We start from the raw sequence: 26,873 nt of genomic DNA on the forward strand, positions 1-26,873 counted from the left end.
AGACACAGGCACCCTAAAGAACCCTCAACAAATGTTTGATAAATAATGTGCAAAAATTCTCAGCAAAATGTTAGCAGGCTGAATCAAGTAGTCTGTTCTGGAGGTCATTTATATGACCAAGTTGAAGTTATACCAGGAAAATGTCAACCTGGAAAAAGTCAGTCTGAGCACACCTCACTAATAGAAGAGAGAAAAGCCACATGATAGTCGCAGCTGGAACAGAAAGAAAAAAAAAACACATTTATTTGTGCTCACAGTTTTGGAAGGTCTAGCCCACAGCTAGTTAGTTGGTTGGGGTGCTTGGGAGCCTGTCATGGTACCACACCATGCTGGGAGTTGTGGGCAAGCAAACCCACTGGGAAGTGAGAGAGAAAGGAATCAGGCCTGTAATCCCCTCTGTGGGCATCTTCCCCAGTGATCTAAAGACCTCTCACCAGGCCTTACCTCTGAAAGACGCCCCGCCTTCCGACAGCACCCAGCGAGAGATCACTCTCTTGACATACCAGTCTTGGGTAGCATGGTTGATTCGAATGATAGCAGATGTCTCGCTTGGCACTCATCTGTGTAAGGGATGGAAGCCTGCTTTGGCAGCACCAGAACCACATGGTCTTTCACAAATGACCCCCACATCCTGATTTTGCTGCCTACTAAATAACAGATAGGTAACTGTGGGCTGTCATGCAACTTCTCTGTGCTTCAGTGCTCTCATTTGAGGTGAAGCAGAGAACGCAGGGGTCCCACTATATGGCTGAGGTGTCGACGTTGACTGTGCTGTGAAAGCTTATGCACAGTAGCAGGATAGTAGGTCACAAACAACCAGTCTGCTTTATAGGGTGACTTTGCTCTTGTTTGGCCTCTGAAACTCATGCTTGAATTTTATCCCTTATAAGATAGTAAGAGTGGAATGAATAGGTGGATTTTTTATGGTTTACTTCTAATTTAAACTCAAAAACAATATGAAACACTTAATAGTACTGAAAAGGATGTAGAATATTATAATAAACATAAGGGCATTTGAGATCATAACAAATATATCCTGTCAAATATATGCTTCACTTTTTGTTGTCTTTATTATATTTTTTACTTTTTGAAATAATATAGTTTTCTCTTTTCTTTTTCTTCCTCTAAACTCCCTCAAATATCCCTTCTTGCTCTCTTTCAAATTCATGGCTCCTCTTTTTCACTAATTGTTATTACACACATACATGTATAAGTATTCCTAACTATAATGATTATTCCATTACCTAATGTACTGACCATTGGGTACTGGAAAACCTATTGGTGCGTTTGTCCCTGGGAAAGAATATTTCTCCCATTTTGGCATGACTATTGTTTTTGTTGTATTTGTTCAGCTCATGTTTAGGCAGTCAGTTAGTGAGACTTTATGGGTATGGCATCGGACCTTACCAGGAGACACAGTTTCACAGCAAACTCTCTGATCCTCTGGCTCTTAGAATCCTTCTGCCTCCTCTTCTGCAGTGCTCTTGAGACTTAGGTATGGGAGTTGGATTGTAGATATATCCACTGGGACAAAGCTTCATTACTTTGTATTATGATTGGCTATGGCTTTCTGTAATGATCCCCATCTGTTCAAAGAGAATTTTCCTTGAAGGGAAGTGAGAATTCCACTTATATGTGGTTATAAGGACAAATGCTTAGAATGTAGTTAAGCATTGTGCTGGTTTAGTAAAGCGGTGGTTGTAGGTTCTCCCCCAAGATTCTACTACTTCATCAGTCTGGAGTAGTTAGTTGGGTTTCTGGTACAGGCATTGTTTTCATTTTGTCAGGCAGGTCTTAAGTCCAATTAGAAAGCTGTTGGTTACCCCCAAGGTATGCGTGCCACTATTGCACCCTTAGTGTTATTGGTCCATGCTGGTCACGTGGTTCCTGGGTGTCACAGGTAGGTAGGACTCTTGGTTGCTTCATTCCTTTGGTAGCTTGCATGGTGCCTTTGGTACCACGAAAATTAGTCCTCAGGCAGGAGGCTTTCCGCTGAGGAACTTCTAATAGATTGGCAGATGAATCAATTAAGAGATGGTTCAAGAATGGTTTTGCCATAAAAGGCAGTGCAGTATAGCTGAGTCTCTGGCACACTCCTACCTGGGAGCATATAACCCTCTGTTCTCTCTTAGGGTTCTGACACCAAGAAGGCCATCCTCAAGCCAAGGATGGCTCCTCAACTCTGGGAACTGTAAGTCAAAATGAACCTCTTACTCTCTAGCATTGAGTCATTAGCAACAACAATAGACAGAGGCACCTTTATTTTCTTCCTACTGCAGTAGAAAAATACAACTTGGGTTACATCTACCTCAAGGAAAACCATGCTAAATTTGCCTTCAGATTGGTAGGCATGAATCCTAGCCAAACTGGCTTTTAACAAAATTAACAGCAGACATGCTCTTGAGGTGACCCACTAACACATCAATCCATTAATATATTAATTGCATAGAAGGACTAGCCCATTCATGAAGCACAGCCCTATTCAGCTCTTAAAGGTCCCACTGCTGCTGCCTCTTTTTTATCTCCTAATGGGGATTAAATAATGGGTCAGGAAGGGACACAATCCAAATCCAAACGTCATCTTTCTTGTTGCTGTAACAAAATATCTGACTGAAGTTTCTTAAAGGAAGAAGAATTTGTGTCCTTTCTGGCTTTGGAGCATATCCCATCTTAGTGGGTGAAGGTATGATGGGAGCAGCTCCATCTGAGGCAGAAGAGCATGGCCAGACATTCCTCACAAAGAAATAGACCAGAAAGCAGGGAGGGCAGACTGGAGCCTGCGGCAGATACAACTTTCAAAGGCCCACCCTTAGTTGCCTACTTCTTCCAGGCAAAGCCCAAATCCTAAAGGCTTCACAGCCTTAAAGGCTCCACATGGTGGGGGTGGGGGTGGCTGTTGGAAACATGAGCCTGTTGAGGATGTTCTGGAGTCAAGCCACAACAATCACAGTCACAACAAGCAACTTTCCACGTAACACAGGCTCGCTATGCAGGTACATCTGGGATTATAAGGTCACTCTTGTCGCCCACACATTTTTAAAGCTTGTTGCTGATGTTTCTGGCTTTGAGTTTGATGGGCTTCAGCATTCTAGTCCAGAGCAAAGGAAGCATTGTGGAGTAGCAGCAAAGGAAGGACATCCACACATCACAGGCCTGAGATAGCAGGGTCAGAGAGCTGCTCAAAGGGCTGTGGTGAGGGGCTTCGGCATGCCCATCCTGGAGTGTGGTGGACTGAAGAAGCTCTATGCTGCCGTGGGCATTTGTAATACCTAGTACACTTGCAGAGTGGAGAGGGAGAGGGGAGGCAGGCACGCATCTGCCACTCCAGCAGGACAGCTGACGTAAAGTTATTATTATATCACATTTTCTTTTATTTCTTAATTATTGCTTTGTTTATAATTATTACAATACATTTTTGGGTTTTCCTTTTTGAAGATCAAGCTTGATAATTTTTTAATATAATTTTTTATTTATTACAATTTATTCACTTTGTGTCCCAGCTGTAGCCACACCCTCGTCCCGTTCCAATCCCGCCCTCCTTCCCTCTTCTCCTTCCATGCCCCTTTCTGAGTCCACTGATAGTGGCGGACCTCCTTCCTTCCCTCTGATTCTAGCCTATCAATCAGGTCTCATCAGGACTGTTTTTCATAGTCTTCCTCTGTAGCCTGGTAAGGCTGCTCCCTGCTCAGGGGGATGTGATCAAAGAGGCAGCCTCAGAGTTCATGTCAGAGACAGCCCCTGATCTCCTTACTAGGAAGCCCATTTGGAGACTGAGCTACCTCTGTGCAGAGGGTCTAGGTTGTCTCCATAAATGGTCCTTGGTTGGGGTGTCAGTCTTAGAAAAAACCCCTAGGCCCAGATTTATTGGTTTAGTTGTTATCCTTGTGGAGCTCCAGACCCTTCCATGTCTTTCCATCTCCCCCTTCTTTCATAAGATTCTCTGCACTCTGCCCAAAGTTTGGCTATGAGTCTCAGCATCTGCTTTAACACCCTATTGGGTAGAGTCTTTAAGAGGCCCTCTGTGGTAGGCTCCTGTCTTGTTCCATATTTTCACCTTCTTCCGAAGTCTATCCCATTTGCCTTTCTGAATGAAGATTGAGCATCTTACCCAGGGTCCTCTTTCTTGCTTAGCTTCTTTAGGTGTACAGATTTTAGTATGATTATCCTATATATATGTCTAATGGCCTCTTTAACACATCCTACAGCTGTGAAACACTGCAACTGGCAAGACTACCCTTATTACTAAGACAATCAAAAGTTTTAAAATTCTATCAATGCTCTGTAAAATTGCTGTGATAGAGCAAAGTCCAGTGCATCCCAGATGTCGTACCCAGGCCACGGAGAGTAGATGAGCTGGTCGCTGGAGAACGACAAGCATTTCTTAGTGATTGTTTAACACATATTTAGGTGCTCATGTGCAGTTGTTTCCTCATGTCTATGGAATGTCTCAAGACTCCCAGGGAACACCTGCAGCCCTATGACGACACTAGGTGCTGTGGATGAGCACTGCGTTACCATCACAGCCGATCTGATAACCAAGGTGCTTGTGATGACTGTTCTTGGTTGTCAGCTTGACTACTTCTGGAACTAACCAAAACCCAAGTGGCTGGGCACACCTGTAAGGAATCTTTTTCCTTAATTAAATCATTTCAAGTAGGAAGACCTACTTTAATCTGGATTTTTGAGGTGGGAAGATACCCCTTTAATCTGAGCCACACCCTCTGCTGGCAGCCTATATAACAGACGTGGAGGAAAGAAGCTTGCTCTCTCTTTGCCTGTGCCCACTCTTATTGCAAGTCCACTCCTTTGCTGGCACTGGAGCCTACTTCTTCAGGATTCCAGCATATGCTGAGGACCAGCTGAGACATCAGCCTTGCGGAAAAAATAACTACTGGATTCTTGGATCTTCCATTGATAGACAGCCATTGTTGTACTAGCTGGACCACAGCCTGTAAACTGTTCCAATAAATCCTACACATGTATATATACAGATAACACATATTTATACATTTATATGTATATATACATGTGTGTGTGTGTGTGTGCATGTGTAGTATTCATTCTATAACTTCTGTTCCTCTAGAGAACCTTCCTAATAAACAGGATGGTAGTAGACACTGAGTGGATACACTGGGAGAGGAGTTAATTCACATCCCAAAGCAGAATGGAAAGAGAAGATATAAGACGGCTTTCTGAATGCCCTTCCGAATGACATGCAATTGAAAACTTATGGAGTCATTTATTTCTGGAATTTTCTTTTGCTATTTTAGACTATGTTGAACACAGAAAAAAGAAATGGTGCAAGGAGAAACTGTGAGGATGACTGTGTGTGTGTGTGTGTGTGTGTGTGTGTGTGTGTGCTTACATGTTACAGTGCTTCATGCTTATGAGAGCAATGTGAAAGTTCCTTTAAAAATAAATTTATTTAAGTAGACTATGTAAATTTGAAGTGAAAATATGAAGCAAACAGATTCAGAGAAAGCCGTCCAGTGATTGTGTCGTAGGAAACCTCACTGTAGGTAAGACTACCCACCATGGGTGTTGACAAATGTCACACATAATTTTTTATCTCTTTGGGGTCTGTGTGGAAAGAGACCAACAGACTGATGAAATTCAAGTTTAAAATATCTTTTACTTTGCATGAAACTTTTTAGAAAGAGCAGTTTGTTTCTCTTTGCCATGTAGCTGCAATGCCCTCTCTTGTATTCTTTTTGGGAAGGATTGAGAGCTGTGGTCTTTTTGGAGGAGGTGTGGCCTTGATGGAAGAAGTGTGTTACTAGGAGTGGGCCTTGAAGTTTCAAAAAAGAAAAAGCTCACACCATGCCCAGTCTTGCTCTCTCTGCCTGCTGCCTATAAATCAGGATATAAAGCTCTCAGCTACTTGCCAGCACTGTATCTGCCTGATTCCCAACATGGTGATCATGAACTAACCCTCTTCAACCTTAAGCATTCTCCCAATTAAGTGCTTCATTTTATACAAGCTTCCTTGGCCATATTGTCACTTTACATCAATAGAACAGTAACAAAGATACCACCCAACCATCCGTGTCCTCCAGTCATTTTTTTTTTAATGGAAGACTCAGTGTGTCAGTATATTTGGGATCCAACAGCAACCAACCAAGATCAGGGTGCCAACATGATCAAGTTCTGATGATGACTCTTGTGGATTAGTGTTGTCTTCAAAAGGTGGGAAGAAGCCAAGAGACCTGTTCTTGTTTGCTTTCTGCTACTGTGATGAATACAGGGACCAAAAGCAATTTGGGAAGAAAAGGGTTTATTTCTTACAGGCCACAGTCCATCATCAAGGAGGGAACTCAAGGTGGGACCCAAAGCAGAAACCACAAAGAAAACCTGCTAAGGAGACTGCTTCCTCTGGCTTGTTCAGAAATTTCTTATATACCTCAGGCCTACTTTCTGAGGGAGGGTACAGCCACAGCCATTGATGTGGACCCTCCCACATCTGTTGGTATAATGTTCTTTTAAAATGTGTACACCTTATCCTTGTTCATTCAAATGCTGATTTCTCCCACCACTGTCTGGTTTCAATCCGGACATTGCATTGTGATACTTATTCTAAGCATCCTGTCTCAACTTGGTATAAACTTCCAAATAAAGCAACTAGACACAATGTTGAGCTGGGAGGAGCCAGAGAACAGGAAATGAGGGAGAGGAGAAAGGGTATGAGGAGAGCTAGGAGAGAGGGCTGGGCGGACAGATCTGAGAACGAGGTGGAGAGATGGACTGGACCTAAGATATCACTAAACGCAAGTATAATGTGGAAAATCTAAATGTTAGGAAACTATGAGAGCTTGGAGGTTTAGGATGGAGTAACTATTGCCCAGCATTGTGTTCTAGGTTAACTAAATAAACCCAGTGTCTGAGTGGTGATTTGGTTATACAGCTGTTAGGCATAACAGCAAGCTTTACTAAAAGAATATCAATAGTAAATATTAATCACTGCCTACAACACACATCAATTAGCAATTAAGGGAATGAATCACAGACACAGCCATAGGCCAGTCTGATGTTGACAATTCCTCCATTGTGAGATTCAGTCTTCCCAAATATGTCTAGATTTGTGTCAGGCTGACAAAAGACCTAACCAGCAGAAGATAAGTTAGCAAGACCCCTCTTGCTTCTTCTTACTAAGGTATTAATTTCAGTCATGGGGTCTCTACTCTCATGGCCTGAGGACCTTACCTTTAAATGCCATCACACAGAGACTATGACTTCAACTGACAAAATTGGCACAAATTTTCAGTCCATTCTTGCCCATTACATCTGCAAAAAGCAGCTCCTGCTTCCTCAACTTAGCCTTGGAGAGGAGCCAATTGAGCATTTCCAATTTGTTCCTACTGATTTTATTTGATAAAAATGTTATCAGATTGACTCTCTAGGAAAATTGAAATAATATACCTACCATGTGCAGATTTGCCATTTACAGATCTGGAGGAATGTAACTCATGGAAAATATTTGAGTATTATGTGTTGTGGTTTTAATTAGAAATGTTAATTAAACACATATGCTAACTTGAGGCTGCCAGAAGGAAAAAAAATATTTGTAAAGAAGTTATACAGAGTATTGATGTGTGGTGTTGCACAGGTGTGGGTATTCTAGTTCAAAGCTCCTGCTTGCTGGCAAAAACATTAGGCTTGGAGCTTAGAGATGCTATCTCTTTAGGAAGACTCACGTGTAGGCAAGTAAGTCAATGGTTCACTTCTGCCTCTGTTTCCTCTTCTTGAAAACAGCAGAGCTATAATCTCTACATGGTTTTTGAGAGATCAGTCAGAAAGTCCAGTGTCTTGTGAAGTCAGAGGCATGGTTTGGTGCTTGGCTGTAGTGTCCCTGCCCTCCTGCTTCTCAGATGGTGCTGGACTCACAGGTCACCAGAAACAGATGAAAAGGCTGCCTCCTCCGGCTCCGATTGTATAAGCAAATAACACACAGCAGGGCTGAGGACCCCAAACACTAAGACCCTTTTCCTGTTTGTTGTGTCTCTCGAGTGCTTGGCAATAATGTAAGGCAAATATCAGGAGTCCAGGGGGGAATTACCGTTAAAAAAAAATTAAAAATGCTTGTGTGCTCTGGTGTAATTAAGCAATATAATTAAAGTTCTCCTGTTGATGTCAGCTGGCAGGGGATGCAGGTCACTGTTTCAGATGTAGCCAAGGTGCTAGTGTTTGTTTCCTCCTTCCGAGGTTTATCCATATTTTATGGTTTTGGCTCAGTCGGACTATATCAGAAACACAGAGAAATGTGTGCATGTGTGGATCTGCCCCATCCATCTGCAACTTCCTTGAGGGAATGAGTTGCATCTTGAGCACCTGTCTTTCCCCAGGGACTGCACGAGCTGCTGTGGTTAGCAATTACCCAGGGGGTTTCGCCTGACACTGACTGGTGTGGTGCATATCTTCCCATCCGGAACTTTATTCTGGAAGGTCGCACTTCCCACCTCTCCATGACGATCAAAGGGAGTCCTGTGGTTATAATTCTAAATGAAATTAGCTGATTAGTACAGTGGTCCCAGGCAAGAGGAACTTCTGAAATGCCCCCAAGGCCCACTGTGCCTTCGCTCACTCATTTCTTCAACAAATATTTACGCAGAATCTTCCATATGCCAGTTGAAGTGTTGGACACAAGGTATAGAGTGATAGATAAGTCTGCCAGGCCCCAGCTGTAAGGAGGCTTTCACTCTAGAGAAGGAAGGAAGAGCAGAGGGAAGCTTGTGCCATGTGCTGGCAGTGGGTGGCATGTGTGAGGACTCCAATGAGGGAGAAGATAGTGGCAGGAAAAGGTCTAAGGGACAGAGGAAGTCAGGTGGGGAGAATATTGCATGAAAGAAAATGGCATGCCTCAAAGTTTGGGATGTAGTTGATCATGAACATGGGGTAGAGTTGGAACAGAGAAAAGGCCTGTTTTATAGAACACAAATCAGGGGCAGGGTGATAGAAGACAAGGTCATGGAGATGGGGGAAATCACATCAAGTAGGCCATGTGGACCATGACAGAACATCTGAGTTTTGTCATAAGAAAGAGGCAACTCTGGCAGTCTTGAGGAGGGAGAGGTGCCATATGATGTGGACAAGATCTCTCAGCTATGGGTGATCAAGTGATCATAGGAAGGTGCAAGCAGATGCAGGCATGGAGCTTGGGAGGCTACTTTCAGAAATAAGGGATGGACTCTTGGACAAAATGGTGGCCATGTAAAAGGAAGTAAAGCAGGAGAGCTGAAGAAGGGAGATGAGCAGAGCTCTCTTGATCTCACTCTTGAGGTCCACACACCCACCTGCAGTGGGGAACATCTTCTACCATGGCTACCCCAGCAACTTCCAACTTGAACAAAGGCATCAAGCAAATGCACATGTCCCTGCCACAGCACAAGAAAGTCCAGACTGTGTACGTCTGGGCTGATGGTGTTGGAGAAGGACTGTGCTGCAAGACCCACATCCTGGATCCTGAGTAGAAGAATTGCCTGAGTGGAATTTGGATGTCTTTGGTACTTTTCAGTCAAGGACTCTAACAGTGTCACAAACTCCCTGTCCCTGTGCCATGTTTTAGGTCTGCCTTCTACAAAGACCCCAACAAGTTGGTGACATTTTCAAGTAAAACTAGAACCCTTCAGAGACCAATTTAAGCCACACCTACAAATAGGTAAGGAATGTGGTGAATATCGTTAGCTTAGAATGGAACATACTCTCATGAGAACAGATGGGTACCATTTTGGTTGGCCCTGCAATGGCTTCCCTAGGGTCCCAAGCCCATATCACTGTGGTACACAAAGCCTCCGGCAGGGCTATTATGAAGATTCACAACTGGGCCTGCTTATATGATGGAGTCAAGAATACAGGGACAAATATAGAGGTCATGACAGGCCAGTGGGAGCCCAAATAGGACCAAATTCCAAACAGGACCCTATGAATGTGAGTGAATCCACATGGGAGATCATCTCTGGGTTGCCCATTTCATCTTTGAGATACTCTGCATTATGGCACATGGGCCCATTATAATCTTGAGAACTTTCAAAGTGGAAGCAATTGGGGGAAAAAGATGGCTTAGCAGTCAGGAGTGCCTCCCACACAATCTCAAGGACCAGAGGTCAGATCACAGTACTCATATAACTCACACTCCACACTCTCTGGCGACCCCAGATCCTAGGGGAGCCAGGGATGGGAGGATCGCTAAGCTTTTCTAGCTTCCTGCCTAGTCAAGAAAGCACAAGGCTATAGTTCACGGAGAGAACTTGCCTCACAGGAAAAGGTGGAGAGTGATAGAGGACACCCTCTCTGGGTTTCTGTGTAGAGACACAAGCCATGTATCCATAAAGTCACAGAACACACACTCACAGACAAATAAATCTTCACAAAAGTAAGACTTTAAGAAGCAGTGTGATGGTGTAAGAAGCTGAAGTGATACCGTTTGCTATGCTTGTCTTTGAAGATAGAGGAAAGAGTCACAAGTCCAGGTGTGGGGAGTTGGAGAAGAAGGGGAGAAGCTGGCAAAGGTCAAGAAACAAATTCTGTATTAGGATCTTTGGGAAAAAAAATAAAGCATTGTAGACATCTTAACTCCCCAACACAGGGTGACTCAGGGAAGAGGGCCTAGGCATCCACAGACATGGAGGGTGTGAGAGGGGCCTCTCCAATACCTCTACTGCTGACTTTCTGCAGTTGCCTCAGGAAAACCCAACCTCATGTTAGCCACTGGGGAAATGTAAACCAAAAGCTACAATGAGACTCTACCTCAACCTTGTCAGAATGGCTATTAACAAAATGCAAGCTACAGCAAATGCTGGGAAGTATGCAGGGGAAAGGGAACCAATATCCACCGCTGCCGGGGAGGTAACCTGGCGTGATCACTGTGGTAAATCAGTAAGGTAATTTCTCAAGAGCCTGGAGCCAGAACTCTGAAGAACCAGCCACTTCCAAGTATGTAAGTCACACACTACAGCTACCCATGTCTTTTGATTCACTACTCAGAATAGACTAGGTATAGGTTTGTTAGAGGCAGGTAGGAAGTTAGGGCATCTGAAGACAAAGAACAGCTTCCCAACACGAGGCTTTCATTAAAGGACAAAAATTCCTGGGCAGTTCACTACTGACCACAGCTCCAAGGGGAGCCAGGGATGGGAGGATTGCCAGGGTACAGTGCCACAGCCACTGTAACATAGCCTGGCTATTTCTGCTGCACTAGGGTGCATACCTGGCACTTGACTACGTGTGCAGCCTGCTGCTCCACTGGGCACAAATAACAAACATTGTCTTCCATAGACCACATAAGATTGGATGCAGGTAAATGACATTTCCATTCAAATGCTCACTTCAAAAATCATACGGCCCAGCCGTAAGACTTCTTCTTCCAATGGCACTCCCAAAAAAGATAGTTTGGGAACAGCCATACTTTCCCCTCTGAGAGGCTCATCTCTGACTCTATCCCAATCTTCAGTAAAAGCTACAAATCAAGGCTGGGGCAACCTGTTCTTTTCAGTTTCCAGTCTTGAGCTTGTACGGTGTGCCTTTAAGTACTTCCACTCCATTAAAAGCTTATGTGGACATTCACTTCATTAAAAGCGTACTTGGAAGTTGCTTCCTCTTTGCCTGGGAAGGCATTCTAGTCTCAGCCACCTCACCCAAGGACAGAGGTATTGTTCCAGTTCGTCAGTAACAGAACTGTTAGATTCGGTTAACAGATGAATGGATAAAGAAGCTGTAGTAGATAAACACAATGGGATATTCAGCCACAAAGAATGAGATGCTGTCACTTGCAGCAAAGAAAGGACGGAGCTGGAGAATGGCATGCTAAGTGAAGTAAGTCAGACACAGAAAGTAATGCGCCCCGATTTCTTACTCCCGTGTAGAAACAAGGACCTGAAAGGAAAGGAAGGATGACTGGAGACTGGGAAATGTGCTGGGCTGGCACTATCAATGGATGGTGTCTGTCAAAATATCACCATGAGTCTGTCCATTCATACAGCTAATATATGCAAGTAATTACAATAATAGCACTTTGCCACAAGGCTACAGGCCAGGCCTCTTGGACAGCTGTCCAAGGCTACAGGGAAGGCCAGAAAGGCCTCCGGGGAACTTGTCTCACTATGGGGCTTTTGCACCTCCATCAACGGGTGCTGTACACACCCACCCACAACCATCACCTTGTCAGAAGCTGGAAACCTCAGCTGCAAAATAAATTTGGCTTCCTTGTTTATGCCTTAGACAAATGCAGTCCTTTTAGCTGAGGCCACCACTCAGAAGCACCCTAGGAGAAACACAACCTTCCAGACAGCTGCCAAAAAAAAAAAGAAAAGAAAAGAAAGAAAACCTTGCTGAGAAACCAAGGTAGCTCCATAGAAGACTTTGGAAGCCAGAAGGCACTCTGGGACAGGACAAGACAGTGCAGTTTTCTCCATTTTGTATTCTTGCTTAGGCTATTTTAGTATTAAGCAGAATTTGATCTCCTTGATAGAGAATCCCATTGAGAATTACCCAACTCTATTCTAGGAACCTGAGGTCAAGATGTCCCAGCTAACTTAGCTTCTGTTAACAGCTTGCTTGTACAAAACCGTCCCTTATAGCTGCTAAACAAGATACCAGGATATGGGTTTTGCCTTTAAAACCCTCTTAGCCTAAACACTCACTTGGGTCTCAAATATCTACCTGAGTGTAGTTCCAGCAGTCTGGAATAAAGACTTTCAATTGCTTGTAAACTGTGTCTGGGTGGTCATCTCTAATGAGCTACCCATTTGCAGGTCAGTGTGTCCTACAGAGATAAGCAGGTGAACTTAGGGGTCTGTAACCCTAAGCACAGAGTGACTACCTGGCCTGACTCACCTCAGCAGCAGGTACCCAGAGGCCTCTGTATTTCCTGCAGCTTGCTTGTCAGGAAGCTCTTTTGACTGAGGTTTAGCTAGCTAACATTAGGGAGCCTTAAAAAGTGCAGGATTACGGAGATGCTACAACTGAGCCCCATCTTATATCGCCCCACGACTTTCTGCATTCATCCAATGGCATTTAAGGCTCATTAAATTTTGAATCCTGTGTCACCTGCCTTAGGCTCAAAATAGTTCTGTGTGCCTTTTGTTTCCCAACTCTATTTTAATGGAAATTGTCTCCATTCACCTCTCTGTTCCCTTCTTCCTGCTAGCGATAGCAGATCTTTAATAATCTCCAATACAGAATTACTCACTCTGTGAACCTGTCGCCTGGGGGAAACACACTGGACCTTGACGGGTGTAAACAGTTGATGGTAGAGATGGGAGGCACAGTATTAGAATGCGCCTCCTTCCAGCTTTGCTGTGTGTAGGCTACCTGGCTGTTGATCACCCAAGAACGCTCCGGCTGGTAGCTTTATCACAACCACCACAACACAGCACCACTCGCCTCAGAAAGTTCCAGAGTCTGAGGCAAGAGACACGCATGCCTCCTGGAGAGGCAGCCAGGTGTCAGTCCTATAAATAAACCTGACAGCACTGAACATGTGGCAGGTGCTGATCTGAGTGCTTTTGCTGGATGACATCAGGGCCACCCTCTTTGCTGTGCAAAGGGAGACTAAGCACAGAAAAGCTAGGTGTTTGCCCAGTGTCACGGAGTAAATAAGCTGTGGAGCTTGGCTTCAAACACAGGCTATCCAGAGTTGGACGCTCCGCCTGAGGGTTACCTCAGCACGCCTGGCAAACCACAAACCGTCAGCAAGTTTCAGGGCTAGTTTTGTTTTGTAGAAACACTAGCAATCTGAATGTCTATGTGAAATGTGCTAATGTTTTTAACTGGCCAATGAAAGCACTATGAAATACGTCTGTGCCGCCTGTGTGAGACCTCTGGTTTCAACTATCCCTATAAAATAAAGTGCCACAACTTTAACCTTTCCACATCAGCGGAAAGCTTCTGTCAGAGCCAGGCTTGGGGCCCAAAGAGAGCAGGTGGGATTCAGTCCCGGGATGCAGACTGACAGCCTGAATGTCACCCTGCAGATAGAGCAGGCGCTTCCCCAGTTGGGACCTCACACAGCTGCCTTAAAGAAGCGTCTGAGGGAGATTGCTCTGTGGCTGGGGGATACCTGCCCTGCCATAATTCAGTGCCGCAAGTGTAGCAAGCGGTGCAAGAAATGTCAGCTCTCATTAGCCTGCATATAAATCTGCCGCTTCGAGAAGCGGGATTGAGGGACGCCGGGAAAATGCCAGGAAGTGGAAACATATGTTGTTCACACAAAAAGCGTCTCCACAATGGGCGTCCTTCTCCAGTGTGGGAGGCACCTGGAACACGGAGGCATTGTTGCCGCCCGCCCTCTCCTTCCCCGCCAGCTCCCTACCCCCTCCTCTGTAGCAGGAAGCTGAGACTTCATCGTCCCTGGTAGGAGGTTCTGCTAAGTGTTCGCTGACACAGCTGAACAGTCTCAGAATGTCATAAAGAGTAAATGACTTGATAATGCAAAACAGTAATTAGGATGTGGTGCATGTTGATGCTATTTACATATTTTAACACCCTGATATTAACGAGTCTTCCTGATAGTACACAAATGAGCCGGCCTTCGTGCAATTCATCCCTGATGGCTCAGATAGGCAGGCCTTCGAAGAAGCAAGGATCACCCCCTCTTCTCTTCTCATTTGAAGGTCCCCTGTGGGGAGGGTGGTTAAGTGGTTAGCGCAGTTCCTTCCTCGAGACATGGGGTGTGGCTGTCACTGGAGGGAACTGGAATGAGGAGCATTCTGCACTGGGTAAAAATTTCTGCTGGTTGTAGAAAGGGGCTAGGGCCACGGTCTTTGATAAACATATATCAGGGAGCTCCTAAAATGATGAGATGGAGACAGACAATAGGTATCTGTGTCATTTAGCAGTTTCCATGGAGAAACTACCCCCTCTATGGCTGAGCTTCTGGTGTCCCTTCACTGAACAGGGTTGGGAAGAGGGACACGTCATTCGACCATTCTGTTTTATGCACCTATAATTAGGCTTCAGGTCACTGTTTACTTGGCCTCAGTCACTGCCTTAACTCCCATCTGCACACAAAAAGAGAAGCCAAGGCTACCCCTTCATAACTGCTGTCTGTGGCAGACATTTTTCAAGTTGCCAGGACCCAGATCTTTCATTGCGCAAAAAAGGTCTGACTGAAGAGCTGGCCAGAAATCAATGAATCTATTGCCCCCAGTATGCAAAAGGGGAGACCGAAACCCAGAATGGGGAATAATTTGCACAAGAATGCACAGCAATCTTCCATAGTCTGGGGCCTGGAACTCAGTTCTTATTTCTAACAAAATGTTGTTTGCACCATGACCCTTTCCTAGGCATCTCTTCCTGCTTTCTGCAAAAAACCCCTTCTGAGTTCTTTGTACCTGAAGATCTCTTAGGATTTCTGCCCTGGGTGTGAGTGTGTATGTGTGTGTATGTGAGTGTGTGTGTGTATGATGGAAGGCAGGTCAGCAGGCTCCCAAAGCCCTGTGTGCTGTGGTGATGGTGGTTGCCAGGTAACAGGAAGACATCATGGCAGGGAGCCTGCCTTGGCAGATATGGACAAATGGGCGCAGCAGGGGATGGAAGAAAGAATGGCACTGCCTGGTATGAGGGTCCTGAGTCAGAAATGGGAGTACAACCTGAGGCAGACAGGAGAGGCATTACAGCTCAAAGGAACCTCGGAGAATTTTTAGCCTGTACCGTTGTTTGCTTAGTAGGAAAACTAAGATCACAATCTGACATGCCTAAGAACAGTCATCTCCTCAGCTGGTGACAGAGCCAGGGCTGCTGGAAGTGAAGGCAAAGGACCTGGGATTCCCACTGATCCCCACTGAGCATGGTGGCAGCCTCCTCACGAAGAAGCAGCCTAAGGGACAAGTGCAGAGGGTGCCTAGCAGCCTCCATGGCTGTGTCTGCAGGAAGCTCTGTGGAACTGGCCCTACCTACCAGGGCTCCTCCCTCCCCATCAAGCAGCCTGGGGAAGAGCCACGGAGACAGAGAAACCGATGAGAAGGAATGAGGCTGACGTCATGGGGTCACTCAGTTGAACAGATGGCAGGCAGATATTGGTTTTAACTCACACATGGTTGAGTAAATAATGTTTAAGTTTTCCTTGCCAGCCTGGGGAGCCGAGCAGATCGCGCGGGGTAGAGGTACCTCCACCTCCTGCCCGCTTCATCTGCTGTTCCCGGGGTTTTCATTTCCTACCCTGTTTGTGCTTTAGAGCACGGCTGGCTGGTCAGGAAGCCGGTGCCCTTGGAGGCAGGAGTGTGTGCAGAAAGCAGAGGGAGGGAGGGAGTAGTGAGTAGACCTGCACTGTAGTGCAATATTGCAGTGCGTGCCTGGGTGGCATCTGCCAGGCCAAATCACTGTCAAGGGTGTCACAGGCACCTTGCCTAGGGCACTGGTGGAATTTTAATCCTTCATAAGGAAAAGCCTCATAAGACAGCACACCTCTTGGTCTCCCCCATCAATAAGACTGCTCATCAGTCAGTCCACTGATCAAAGTCCTAGATCTGATGAAGCTTCCAGACTGAGCTCCTGAGTTCTAGCCCTGACTCAGCTTCCCATCGGCACTGGGCACTTCCTTTAATGCTCCAGAGCCTAGGTTTCCCCGTGGGTCTAATAAGGATGCTGGCACCGGCCTGGCTTTCTTCACAGGGAAGACGTGTTTGAGTGAGTGATGTCTGCATAAATGGGGGCTGGGGAGTGGAGAGAAAGAATGGTGAAGATGCACGGGCTAAGGTGAGGGTTCTCCAGCTCGGGGGAGATGGAGCCACTCATTGGCCGTTCTCCACCCCTGGCTGACTAGCTGACCTGACACAGAAAGAGACAGGGCTCTGGGGCCATGTCCAGGAGCTCTGGGCTGAGGGCACAGAGAAGGAAGGGCATTACAGGGACAGCTGAGGGAGCAATGAGTGTGGGCTCTGGTGGGAGAATGATTCTCTTTGCCTACTCAAAATACGAAGCTGTTGGTAGCCTCTGGGCCTCAGCTTCTTCATCTGTCACCTGGGCATTCTAACAGCTACTTCTCTGAGATGCAGTGAGGGTACATTACAGAGCACAGCCACTCGGCTCACCACAAAGACCCAATGTGGAATACTGTCATAGGTTAACAAGCACCATGTCAGAGAGAGCCCAAGATGCTGGCAGAGCATAGACAAAATGACCCATGCCAGACTCAGGGCAAGGCCAGGGAGAGTTCTGGGCTCACCCCTGAAGAGTGAATTAAGAAACAACATAAAGTTAATGCCACAGGTAAATATGGATCACAGACTTGAGTAAAGAAGGAAGGACCAGGCAGATGGAGTTCCATGCTCATACCTGCTGTCCTCAGAAGGGTCAGGTTGTCAGTAGGGAAAGCCTTAGAGGTCCTGTCAGTGACTGCCATGGCCTCTGCACATGAAGAACAGTTATAGTTTCTAGCACGGTTACAAATGCATATAACTGCACACCCATAAAGCCCCACTTTGAGCACTGAAATGTGGGAAGGGCATCATTCTCCTATATCACAAAATGCGACCTTCTTCTCTTTTTTTTTTTCAACTTTTAAGCATGTAAAAGCCATTCTGACCTCTTGACTCCTACAAAATGGGAGAGCAGGCTGGATTTTGTCCTGGGTGGTGGTTCAGAGTGATAATGGCTGATGTCCAGACAGTCTCTGGGTACTAGGAGGCAATCCTGAACACACTGATTTAGGTACAGAGACTGGTACTTTGTGAGGTAAGATCAGACTTGAAATCGGCATGAACAGATAAAACTGAATATTCCAAAGCCTACACAGACCGAGGATTCATGCAAAGGTGGGCTGAAGCTTAGGAACAGTGGGAACAGAAAGACACCCTATGTGTCTAAAGCAAGGTGCTTGGTGGAGGAGAGGAATTGTCTGAAAGAGAGAAGGCACATCCAGAAACATGCATACTGAAAGCTTGGCTTCACATGGAACCTACAAGCGATTAATTTGATATCTGTGGAACTGGCCTTGGTGTGACTGAAGGGAAATATTTGAAAAGGGATTCGCTATGTAAATACCTTTTGTGATTCCTTTTAACATGTAGGGACAAAAGGAGGGAATGCATCAATGCTCGCTGAAATGCCAACTCCCAGGCATTATTATCTCTTGAGCGTAATGAGCCTCTGTTTTCTCAAAGGACAGAGCAGGAGAGTCCGAGGCCTGGAATTCCATGCACAGTGCATGCTTTCTTCTGTGCTTGTGAGGAGGTGTTTCCTGGTCACTAGGCAACCATGCCCCCTCCCCCACATACTGATTCTCCTAATACCTGCCCTTGGAGGATGTCACCAAAACAGAGTATTGCAGGAGATTTGATCAAAACAAACCTCCAAGTGAGGCATCTGGCAGGTACCGCTGTCAGGACGTGGGTGGCATAGACCATGGTGCCTTCACTGAGGGTCACCTCACTGCCTAGTGCCTTCACTGTGGGTCACCTCACTGCCTGGTGCCTTCACTGTGGGTCACCTCACTGACCAGCTGCTTTAAATTCAATTTCATTGAACTCAGAGAATTCAGTGGGACAACATTTGTATAGGGCTAGGTGTGGTGTGGAAACTGAGGCAGGTGGATCTAGAGTTCAATACCAGTCTGAACTCTACAGCAAGACTTTGTTTTACACACACACATTCACACACACACACACACACACACGTTTTTTAAAATATAGAAGCTGTCAAAAGGGATTTTTTTTCACCCTCATATTGCTGAGCAGATGAGTGGAATTTGTCCACATAGGAACCTTGATTCTGAGCTGAGGATCATGGGACCATTCTCCTTGAGACACAGCCCTCACACCATGCACAAATCCCGCATTCACCACATAGAACAAAGTGTACATTCATATCCGCATAACACATGAAACATACGTACAGCAAAATGCAGGTCACACTCACCCTGCAAGCAGAAGCACGCCAGTCCAATGCAAATACTACCCACACAGACACGCCTGCACGTGTCCACGTAGGGTCCACAGGAGTGCGAACGCTGCAGGCTGGCGCACAGACTCGTGTTCAGGGTGCCCCCTGCCACCCCGGCTTTGCTGGAGACTCATCATTCACCGTGTGCCGTTTCTTTGCCATTCTGCAGCAGGTGCCAGCTGCCTAATTTCAATCAATTAACTTCCACTTAAAAGCATTAAGTTTCTTAATGCTGCTGCACTAGGCCAATTGTGTGGTGAATTGTGAATGTGAGGGAGACATATCACTTAAATTTGCCTTCCCGAGGAACAGGGCCCCCATTAGGGTAACATTGTCTTGGAGGCTACAGATATCAAGCCAGGCAAAAGAGGAGGAGAACACTTACCTCGGGGACTGGGTTGGGGGTTCAGTATGACTTTCTGGGTATCAGGGTGGGTTTGGCCAGGCAGGCAGAGGTGAGACGAATTTTGAAAGGAAGCCTTGGAGAGACGGGGTGGGGTGGCAGGCTTGAGAGGAAATTGGAGGACTGAGTGTGGGAGGCTGAGAGGGGAACGCTGTTAAAGGTCTTGGGAGAAGGGCTGCATGGAGGCCCTTTGGGGCTCTTCTCTCCAGCTCCACAGGTGCCAAGCAGTCTCCACACATGACCAGGCTCCAAGTTGGGGCAGTATACCTTTACATTTCACCTCATTGTTGCCTCTGGTCTGTTGGGCCCCACACCCTGTCCTGCCCACCTGCCCTGCCTTGCTCACAGCCTGACCACGCCGTGCTTGGAGATGTCCTGTGATTATGTTCATCTTCTCCTGCCTCAGGGCTGTCTGTACCCACTCTTTACTGCACCACCTTGCTCCTCAACAGCCAAAACCCGCATACTCCTCTAGGGAGTACACCCCAAGCTTCCTAAAGCAGCATTTTAGTCCTTTTCTCACCTATTTATCTACAGCTAAAAGTTCACATCCTGTCTGTCTGTTCACTGTGAATCCCCGGTGTCTGAAACAGTGCCTGCACATAGTAGATGCCTTCCACACTTGTTGGCATGCAACTCTTTAATCAGGTGTTTGAGTCTGAAGTGGACTCCAGTCTCCCACGTCCTGTTCTCACAGCAGAGACTTCTCTTCATGCCTCTCATGACTTTTGATTCTGATGGAATGGTTTTTGCCTCCATTTGCAAACATGTGCTGCCTGTAGCTGTTCTGAGCCTGCATGCCTATCATTCTTGTCCCATCGTCCACAAAACCTCCTCCATCCCAGCATATACCCTCAGGCTCCAGTTTCTCCTTCTAGGAAGCCTTCCCTGACCTCCTCACTCTCAAGGAATGGCTTATTTCTCCATAGCACCAATAACTTAGATACTTCTCTCTGGGGCTCCCACGTCAACTGGAATTCCCTAGGATTCTCTCAGCAGCCCAGTCCCACAGCTCTCCAGACCTGGGAAGCCAGATTGGGGTCTGCTATGGTTCTGATGGTTGGTCAGGTTTGGGCCTGGGCCCTTCCTAGTAAGCAGCAGCAACTGAAAGGCCATCTCTGCTGTTTAATACACATTCAAGCAAGTCAATGCTATCTGGCAAATGCCACTTAAGAACACAGAGTCAAAAAAAAAAAAAAAAAAAAAAAAAAAAAAAAAAAAAAAAAGAACACAGAGTCCTGGGGACCCAGGAGGCGCTTCCTGAGTGCAGGAAGTAGAAGCAGGCATGGCGGCATGGTGACTGGAGGTGGGTGGATCTGGGGTGGCAGCTTCTCAGCCCTTACCAACATGGCCTCCTTGAGCAGACAGGCTCCCACCCAGAGCTGCAATTTACTAGAGTGGAGTAAGTAGCCTCCCTCTCTCCATCCAGGGTTCTGCGGAAGAGTTAATGCCTTGCTGGACAGTGCTTTGATCGGCCTCTCTCACAGTGAGTGACCAGTGGATGGGAAGGCATCTTCTGTGGCTAAAGCAATGCTTTTCCAAGGACACAGGAAGTACCCCCTCCCTTCTCTACACCTAACTCAGCAGCAGCAAGGAGGCTGCCCTGTTCCCGCCGCTCCACCTCCCCTCTTCCCACTCATTCTTTCAAACCTGTTGGGGGCCTACTCAAGCAGCTGCAGAAGTTTGTGCCCTACCAGCATTCCCTCCCAGGGCTTCCACCCCCACTCATCCTGCCAATCATAGCACATGGCCGTCCTCCCTGCCTGAGGATCCTGGCTGTGCAGTAGCCTCACAAGCACACGCAGGGCTCACACATGCTCACCTGGTAGCCTGGCACACAGGCCTGTGTGCTGCCATGGCCAAGTGCCCACTCCCGGACACAGTAAGGGCAGTGTGTAGCCCAGCAGATGGCAGAAGGTGGGGGCCAGAGCTCCTGCTGGTGCTGGAGGTGAGGGCTAGATGGAGGGAGGGAAGCTTGGCAGGCAGGGAAGAGATGCTGTAATGATTTGTCTGTGAGGTCCTGCACTGTGGATCCCGGATGGGCTTTTCCTCGGCCCTAGTCATGATATCGAGGCTGTCAAAGGTTCAGCTGAAGCTTGCCGCTGAAGATGACTCTAAGACTGAGAGTGTAGAGATGCCATACTCTGCTTTCAGGACTAAAATCCATTTCCACCCCAAACAGACGTACATTCTGCTGTCCATGGAGCCAGTGGTATTCCATTGGAAAAATGAGTGGAAACTGTAGTGAGAATTTTGGTTTCTTAAAAAACCCAGTTTTGCCAGGTGGGGTGGTATAAGGAGGGAGGAAGAGGCAGGTGGCTTTCTGTGGCCAGCCTGGTCTACAAAGTAAGCCCAGGACAGCCAAAGCTACACAAAGAAACCCTATCTCAAAACAAACAAACAAACAAACACAAAGAAAAACAAAAACAAAAAACCATACAGTTATCTTACATGAACTTTTTTTTTTGTTGTTGTTGTTTGTTTTTTGTTTTACTCCCAGGTGTGGGATATGGGGCTGCTTCAGTCTGACCACAGCAGCTGACTATAATTTGTCTCATGCTTCAGAAGGAGCATGATTTTGCCAGCTGAGGACTGGAACTCTGGTTAGAGGATAGGTTACATTTAGAATTATAGGGACTGTTCGGAGAGTATATAACGTTAAAGCCCCAAGGGAGCTCTGGCAGCTGTTGCTCCCCCTACAGCCACCCCTTCAGCTGCTGGTCCCTGATGCTGTTGGTTCTGGCTGCTACTTTTGTCATTGCTGAATTGCTAGTTGCTGGTATTCTGACTATAAAGATTGGATTTACCCCAAGGAACCCAATGCCCCTAATCAGCAGGAAGTAATTGAAAAAGGTCCAAGCCCCCTTTCTCTCTAACATTCTTTCTTGCCTACCTAGTGTTAGGGGTTTGGAAGGGATTGAGGTGGAGAAGGGTGGAAGATATAAGAACCCAATAAAATAACCTAAAAGCCGGGTTACTGGTGGCAGCTAACATGGGGCTAGGCAGGAAATCTGATTACTAATGGAGCTGCGTTTTCTCTTACTTTGATCACAGATGGCGATTTTCAGCTTCTTCTTTCTCCTCCTCCTTCTCTTCCTCCTCCTCCTCTTCTTCAAAAAAGGTTTGGAGAATGGCTGAACAGTTTGAAAATTTGTAAGTGGGAAAAAAAAGAAGAAATCTGAGAAACAACAACATAAAAGGATGAAAGGTTTTATAAAGTTAACTATACATTGGAGAAGTTACAGGTAGAGATGGAAGTGCTTGGGAAGCAATTAGCGCCAGAAATGAGAGAACAAAAGGAAGGGCTCAGACCCAGTGACTGAGCAAAAGAGTGGTATTATCCCACAGTATGAAAGCAGATCACAGCCCTGCCTGGCAACCCTGAGCACTTTCAGTTTCAAGCCCAGATTGTGCTCTTGGGAGAAGAAAATGGCAGGGTTCAAGAAAAACAGGCCCTTTTATTTATTTATTATAATTTATTCACTTTGTATCCCAGCTGTGGCCCCTCCCTTGTCCTGTCCCAATCCTGCCCTCCCTCCCTCTTCTCCTCCCATGTCCCTCCCCAAGTCCACTGATAGGGGAGGTCCTCCTACCCTTCCATCTGACCCTAGCCTATCAGGTCTCATCAGAACTGGCTACATTGTCTTCCTCTGTGGCCTGGTAAAGCTGCCTCCCTCCCCCCCCGCCCCAGAGGTGGTCAAAGAGCCAGCCACTGAGTTTATGTCAGAGACAGTCCCTGTTCCCCTTACTAGGGAACCCACTTGGAGACTGAGCTGCCATGGGCTACATCTGTGCAACCCTTTTTGAGAGAAAGGGTTAATCTTGAACCAACTGCACCACTAGAGAAGGGGTAGCCTGGGATTACAAATCACCATCAGTTTTCCCAGAGGTTGTATAGCACATGCCTACTGATGGTGCTGGTCATCATTATTAAAATGAGATAATGTGGCATCCTATAGAACTGATGGATCTGAAGCTGTTGTTTTCTACAGAATGCATTCCCTTTTTGTTAAACAGATATTAAGTAACTGGGCCATCCAAATTAGAACTATTCCCCAAGACTGGAAATGACTGGCAACAACTGTGCCAGAGGCCAGTCAGTAGTTAAAATGTGATGAAGGGAGGAAGCCTCAACTATTGAACAACAGAATAGAGGAAGGGGATGAATATTGTTAAAGATCAATTCCTTGGTGAAGGATGGTACTCTGGGTCACAAGAGCAGATTAGATTAGATTAGATTAGATTAGATTAGATTAGATTAGATATATGCCCAGTGATTTAACTGTGGTGAATGTGTCCATTTACAATGAAATTATGACCAAGCTGCCAGAAGCCTCGGATCTCTAAATATCTGGTGCAGTAACTGTGAGAAATAAGTCTTCCCAAGCCAAATCTCGGAATTCCCAGTGAGGTAACTGTGAGAAACAGGGTGCCCTCCACAGAGAAGGGAACAAGCTGTTTGGGCTCTCTGAAAGAACGCCTGTGCTTCCTGGGGTTTGTAAACACTGCAGCAAGGGGTATCATTGGGGCAATGAGTTCAGGTCCAAGAGAGATAGCCAAGGTAATCTCTTTGTCATCAGGGAACAAAATGTGTGTGTGTGCGGAGGAGGGAGCTGCCAGATTAAAGCTCACAACAAAAATTACAAGCTGTTCTCCTCTGGTCAGCCAGGGGGTAGCAAGAAGGCATAAAAACCACATCTAAGCATTGCTGACCTCGTGCACACTACTGAAGGCAGTGCTGCTCTAGATTTGGCCACAGGTAAACCTCTTGCTCTATCTCCCCAAATCCAATGTTATAAAATAACCACTGGTATTTATGGTCCTTTGCCTTCAGGATCAGTAGGAATGATCTTGGGAAGAAATAGATTAACTTCCCAAGGATTCATTGTGCATTTAGGTAGTATAGATGAAGATTTATATTACAGTTTGTTTACACAGTCCAAATGGACTTATAAAGTTGATAGGTGTCTTTTACTTGCTCAAGCATAGGGCAGAGAATCCTCTTTAGTAAATTTGTGCACAGCATACATTCCATGCATGTGTTAATGTGGAAATGTATGTTACCTTTAAAAGTTTGTGTGTTTTCCGAGCAAAAGGACCAGATACCAATGAAGGCAAGGCAAAGCAAAGCATCCGGATGATCCAGCCTCACAGACTGTCTCAGTTGTTGTTTCCTCAACTTTGCCTCCAGGACAACTTCAAAGCAGCTGGCCCAGTTGGTCCAGCCTCACAGACTGCTTCAGAAAGGGCTTCGGCTAAGCCTTCCTGCACTTCCCTATCCCACAGGACTGAACAATAAGCGAAATGGTTAGCTCTCCCAGGACTAAGCCAATATCCCAATTTTCTTAGGGTCACCAAAGAGGCCTTCACCCCCAGACAACAGGCAGCAATTTTAAGAACATGACACCCTCATTTTCAAAAAGTGGGGTGAATGGTTTTTGGTCATTTGATGGGTTATGGATGTTTGTTGTCGTTTAGGGATTGATTACAAATTGTTGGATTTGGACAGGGTGAAACAAAGTGAAGAAGATTGGGTTCAGGGATCTCTTTCTCTCTCTTTTATCTATTCTTCTTTCTCTCTTATCTAGTGTTAGGGAAGTGGGGGAAGGGATGGGGATGAAAAGACAAGGGGGATATCAGGATGTAAGGAGAAAGAGGGTAGATTATTGTATTTTTTTTGATGGAAAAAAAGGTATATTATTGTATCTCTTTTTAGACTAGAATACAATCCTCAAATATTTTACACTGGTATGGAAGTTATGCATATTGATAGAAATTTAAGGTTGTCTTTGCTACAACCCACTGTATATATGATTCAACTCTTTTTCAAGGTATTGTACATATGCAACTCATTTAAAATATAATATAAAGTTCTAGTTATGAAAGCTACTATTGCAAACTGTTTAAGATAATTAAGAATTAGTTGCCTATAAACAATCAAACCTGTAGTCTTGTTCGATACTAGTTTAAATAATTGCAGAAATATGCTTTATTTAGCCTGCTGCTTATATTTTCAAAGTTAAGCAGAAAGCAATAGCTAGAAACAAGCGGCATTTGTCTATTTAGATATACTGAGATAGATAGATGGTCCTCAAACACTTCAGAGATCTACAAAATATAGCATTTAAGATGTTTTAATAATTGATAAAAGGCTTTTCTGACAGAAAAGTTCCTGGAAACACTCCAATCCACTTCAAAAAAATGGTGGGCATTAAAGAACCTCCACATGGCGTTTGCTTCAAATGTGACAAAGCTGGCCAAGGGGCAAAAAACCTGCCCTTACCTTGATTGCTGACAGAATTCTGTCCAAAGTATGGACAACCAGGACACTGGGAAGTTGACTGCCTAACTTTGCCGAGACAAGGTAGGCCAGTACTTCAAAATTCTTGCTTCACAGAAAAGTCTGTCTGCTATTTCGGGCCTGTCAGCCAAAGATTAAATGCCCCAATCTCTAGGTAGCCAACATTTCTAGAGTTTTGGAAGCTGCTTGCCCTGCATTTCCTGTTTATTCAGGTAAAATTTATCCTTTTCAGGTCTCTAACAGGGTTGAATACTAGATAGTTATAGCCTTACAGTTTTCCTTGCTATTAGATTAAAAAAAAAAAAAAAGCTTACAAAAGGTGTATGTTTATAAAGACATAAAAGCTTCAGTTGTGAAGGATGTTAGAAAGCGTTTTAGGGCCTAAAAAGATATTTTAAAGATGGCAAATGCAAGTTATGATAAGAAAGTGATTTAGGTACAAAACTTTGGACTCACTAAGATAGGATAGATAGTGGAGTATGAACTCCAAGGTTGCCAAATATGGATGGACTGGACATTGCAAAGAAAATCCCTACCCAACAGCTCTCATAATTATTTTTATTGTATATAGTATATTGATGTTAGAGAGAAAGCTAAAGGGGAAAACTGTAGTGAGAATTAAAAAACCCAGTAATGTTATGTGAATGTTTCTGCTTTTGTTTTTATCTCAGGTGGGAAATATGGGATTGCTTCAGATTGACCACAACAGCTAACTATGATTTGTCTTGTGTTCCAGGGGTGTGATTTTGACAGCTGAGAATAGTTTATATTTGGAATCCTGGGGACTCTTCAGAGGGTATAGAATGCTAGAGACCCAGAGGACCTCTGGTGGCTGCTGCTCACCCTGCTGCTGCTGCTTTTGCTATTGCTGGATCGCTAGATTGATGTTTGGTGGAATGCTGGTTGCTGGTATCCAAAGATTGGACTTGCCCCAAAGAGCCTGATACCCCTAGTCAGCAGGAAGTAGTCAAAAGAGGTCTATGCTCCCTTTGCCATTTAACCTTCTTTTTTGCCTACCTTGTGTTTGGGGGTTGGAAAGAATTGGGGTGGAGAAGGGTGGACGATATAAGAAGTCAATAAAGTAAACAAAAAAGCCTGGTTACAGGAAACCAGAGCTCTAGGAGCTGATCCCAGCAAGCCATGGGACCTGTTGTTTCATTCTATCACAGCATTGGCTGATGCATTGGGGTAAGAAGGACAGCTACAGTGACAGCATTGTGGTAAGGGCTAAAATAATTCACAGAAGTGCCTGACCTGAAAAACTGAAGAGTGCTTGGAAAAAAAAAATGGCCATGTGCC

Source organism: Meriones unguiculatus, chromosome 10 (genome assembly GCF_030254825.1).
Source record: "Meriones unguiculatus strain TT.TT164.6M chromosome 10, Bangor_MerUng_6.1, whole genome shotgun sequence".
Taxonomy (NCBI): Eukaryota; Metazoa; Chordata; class Mammalia; order Rodentia; family Muridae; genus Meriones; species Meriones unguiculatus.